The sequence below is a fragment of the Crocodylus porosus genome, unplaced genomic scaffold (assembly GCF_001723895.1).
Source record: "Crocodylus porosus isolate Cpor-Errol unplaced genomic scaffold, CroPor_comp1, whole genome shotgun sequence".
Classification (NCBI taxonomy): Eukaryota; Metazoa; Chordata; order Crocodylia; family Crocodylidae; genus Crocodylus; species Crocodylus porosus.
Window position 1 is genome coordinate 165,698,929 of NW_017728886.1, and position 4,361 is coordinate 165,703,289.

Sequence of the window (4,361 nt, forward strand, 5' to 3'; positions counted from 1 at the left end):
GCTAGGATCTGGAACCAACTTCTAAGTGACATGGTGCTGACTCCTACCCCAGGGGTCTTTAAGACAAGGTTTGACAATCACCTCGCTGGGGTCTTTTGACCCCAGTACTCTTTCCTGCTATGGCAGGGGGTTGGACTTGATGATCTGCTCAGGTCCCTTCTGACCCTATTAACTATGAAGCTATGAAAATATGAAACCTGATGCACAGAAAAACTAGCAAGTATGGCAGAAAAACAACTTGCCTTAGCAGGAAACTCTTCAGTAAACTAAATCACAAAAAGGAAGCCTTATAAAATATAGAAACTTGGACAAATATGCCGGGAGGAGTATAAAAGCATTGCTCAGGCATGCAGGGATGAAGTCAGGAAGGCCAAAGTGCAATTGGAATTGCAGGTATCAAAGGATGTGAAGGGTAACAAGAAGGATTTCTACAAATATGTCAGTAGCAAGAGGAGAATCAGGGAAAGTGTGGGTTCCTTACTGAATTTGGGTGGCAACCTTGTGACAGGATGTGAAGTACTCAATGCCGTTTTTGCCTCAGTCTTCACAGGCAAGGTCAGCTTCCAGACTACTGCACTGGGCAGCACAGTTTGGGAAGGAGGTGAGCAGCCGTTAGTGGTGAAAGAACATTTTAGGCTGTATTTAGAAAAGCTGAATGTCTACAAGTACATGGGGCCAGAAGAGATGCACCTGAGGGTGCTGAGGGAGTTGACTGATGAGATTGGAGAGCCACTGGCCATGACTTTGAAAACTCATGGAGATATCCTGGATAACTGAAGAAGGGCAAACATAGTGCCTATATTTAAGAAAGGGAAAAAAAGAGGATCCAGGGAACTACAGACCAGTGAGCCTCACCTCAGTCCCTGGAAAAATCATGGAGCAGGTCCTCAAGTAATCCATTTCTAAATATTTTGAGGAGAAGACGGTGATTAGGAACAGTCAGCATGGGTTTACCAAGGGCAAGTCATGCCTGACCAACCTGATTGCCTTCTATGATGAGGTGACTGGCTCTGTGGATACAGAAAGACCAGTGGATGTGATATACCTTGATTTTAGCAAGACTTTTGATACGGTCTCCCACAACATTCTCATACGCAAGCTAGGTTGGATAAATGAATTGTAAGGTGGAAAGAAAACTGGCTGGAGTCTTAGACTCAGTGGGTAGTAATTACTGGCTCCATGTCTAGTTGGCAGCCAGTATCAAGTGAAGTGCCTTGGTCCTAGGACCAGTTTTGTTCAATGTCTTCATCAATGACCTGGAAGATGGCATAGAGTGCACCCTCAGCTAGTTTTGCAGATGACACCAAGTTGCAGGGAATAGCAGATATGCTGGAGTGTAGGACTAGGATTCAGAGTGATGTAGACAAATTGGAGGATTAAGTCAAAAGGAATCTCACTAGGTTCAACGAAGACAAGTGCAAAGTCCTGCACTTAGGGCGGAGCAATCCCATGCACCAGTACAGGGTGGGGGCTGACCAGTATGGCTCGGCAGCAGCTCTGCAGAAAAGGACCTAGGGGTTACAGTGGGCAATAAGCTGTGTATGAGCCAATAGTGTGTCCTTGTTGCAAAGAAGGCTAACAGCATACTGGGTTGGATTGGTAGAGTGTTGCCAGCAGATCAAGGGAAGTGATTATTCCTTTCTATTCAGCACTGGTGAAGCGACATCTGGAGTACTGTGTTCAGTTTTGGGTCCCCCCACTACAGAAAGGATGTGGAAGAATTGGAGACAGTCCAGCAGAAGGCAACAAAAATGGTGAGGGGGCTGGAGGACATGACTTATGAGAGACTGAAGGAACTGGGCTTATTTAGTTTGGAGAAGACAGAGGAGATTTAATAGCAGCCTTCAACTACTGGAAGGGAGGTTTGAAAGAAGATGGAGCTATATTGTTCTCAGTGGTGGCAGATGGCCCCTGGGCAGGCTATTAGGGGACCAGAGGGAGAAAGAGCAGAGGACCTTGGCTGTCTTCCATGCCCAGAGAAGCAAACAGCCATTCAAGTCATTTTGGGAGAAGGGAGATCTTCCCTGTTGTAATCAATCTAACTTCTTGCAGAGGACCCAGTTGTCCTCCTCAAAAAATCCCTTGAATAGCTGTACACTGTTTTTGTGCCAGAAGAAACACTTTTCTCTTGGCACAAATGCAACACCTGTTCATAACCTAAAGTATTTGAGAGACTGAAGCCTGTTCCATTCTTATAACCCAACTGGGCAATTTCGAACCCCTGGAGTGTTTAACAGAGAATTAAATGAAGCTTTTCAAGGATCACCAGGAGCATGAAGTGCCAAAAAGAGATGTAAATAAATTGCAACAGCAGTCAAGGTTTTTAGTCTTTCTTGTACAAAATGGAAAAGCAGTGGTGATTTCCAAGGTTACTTCCTCTTACTTTAGCATTCCTTGATTCTTGTGTTGAAATGAAGAGTTCCTTTCTTCATCAATAATGGGAAATATTTAAAGATCCTGTTTTTTTCTGATAAATGATTATTTTCAATTGCTGGACAATGGGCAGGGGTTGAACCAGAGTGAGGAGAACAAGATTTCAGATAAAGTAAATGTTAAAACCATAGCCTGCTGTTGTTTTTTACATTGATGGGCTCATTCTTTTCCATTGGAATGTATGTCAAGGCAAAAGCCTCCACAGTATATTACAACTATGTCTGAACCTCTGTTATCATATTTCAGACAATATTTTGCAGCCTGTCTTAAGACTGGATTGTGCTACATTACCTTACCATTAGAAACTTCCAGCACTGTATTATAGCATAATCATTCATTTCAAACAAGTGTTGGACATAAACACCATCCCAAATATTTAATTCAAAATTGTAGGTATTTATGTAAGTATTTCTATCCCTTTTGTATTCTTTGACAGCAATGCTTCTGAGCCTTTCTGGTGTTTTCAGTGTGCTTCCTTTGTACATCATTTTAGGAATAGCTGGTTAAGTTATTTCACTGTATGTTTAAAGTTCATTTTTGTCCAGATTATTGGTTGCACCCACACAGACAAAGAAACGTGTAGTTAGGCATGGCAGACTTTCTTAAGACCATCACTGAGTCTGAACAAAACAACTGTCTCTGCTCCACAGGCGACTGTTGTGGGAGGCATGTACACCCCCCCCCCGAGATTGGCACCTCTCAGAACGGGGCAGTTTTTCTGCCGCACGAGTCAGTGGTGTGTTGGGGGTGGGGGGACACTAAGCCATGGCACAGAAGTGTAGGAGTGGATATGCTTCTGGCCTGCCCCTGGGATCACCCACAAATTATGCCCCCCCACCCCAGATTCAGGAGGCACCAGTCAACCCTGCACTGCTCAAATGATTACAAAGCTTAGCTGAAGTTAATACCGCTCTTGGAGCATTTGGAGAGGAGGCCAGGGGAGATGCCAAGCAGAAGCATGATTCTCTGAGACTTGGTATAAACATAAAGGGATTAATGTATGCAAATATAAAAGATCAAGTCCTGAAGTCCTTATATGGTCTTTATGCTGACAAATTCCATATTGACTAAAAGTGGGGAATCTAAGCCATAATGTGTTGCATGGGTAAAGCTGTTTTTCAGTCACCACTCTTCTCCTCTGTTCCCCCTCCCCACCCATCCCTTTTCCTCCTTCGGACTCACTGATTATGAATTGATTTCAGACTGCTTGGAGCCACCAATGCAGAGCCACCAATGCTGCTTGATTCCAAGCAGAGCAGGAGCAAGTTGGTGGGGCCATATTTTTGGCACTGGTACAAGGCTTGGCAGGGAGTACTCATAGGGCATGTCTACAAATGTCTTTTAATACACAGCAGTAAATTCTAAAGCTTATTGCTCCAGAGTTTTTGCTCCTGGGCATGCATCTGCACATGCACTTGGGACTGCAGCACATTTTGCTGGGGTGGAGCAGCCCTAGTTGGCAGGGATCCTAGGGGGTCAGCCTGCCACCCAGAATTGCTCTCACTAACTCAACGTGCTGCAGACTAGCTGGTTGGAGCATGAAGGTGGTTCAGCATGGAGCTAGCCAGCAGGTCTAGCCAGCTGGGGGCAGCATCTGTACATGTACTGCTGTGGAGTTTTTTCCTCTGCAGCAGGACAGTACTCATAAATTTCATAGACTTCATGGATTTCATAGACATTAGGGCTGGAAGGGACCTCAGAAGATCATCGAGTCCAGCCCCACGCCCAAAGGGCAGGAAGTCAGCTGGGGTCATAGGATCCCATCAAGATAAGCTTCCAATTTTCTCTTAAAGGTGTTCAATGTAGGTGTTTGAACCACCTCCAATGGCAGGCTGTTCCAGACCTTTGGGGCTCAGACAGTAAAGAAATTCTTCCTTATGTCCAGCCTGAAATGGTCTTGCAGTAGTTTATAACCGTTCAACCTCGTC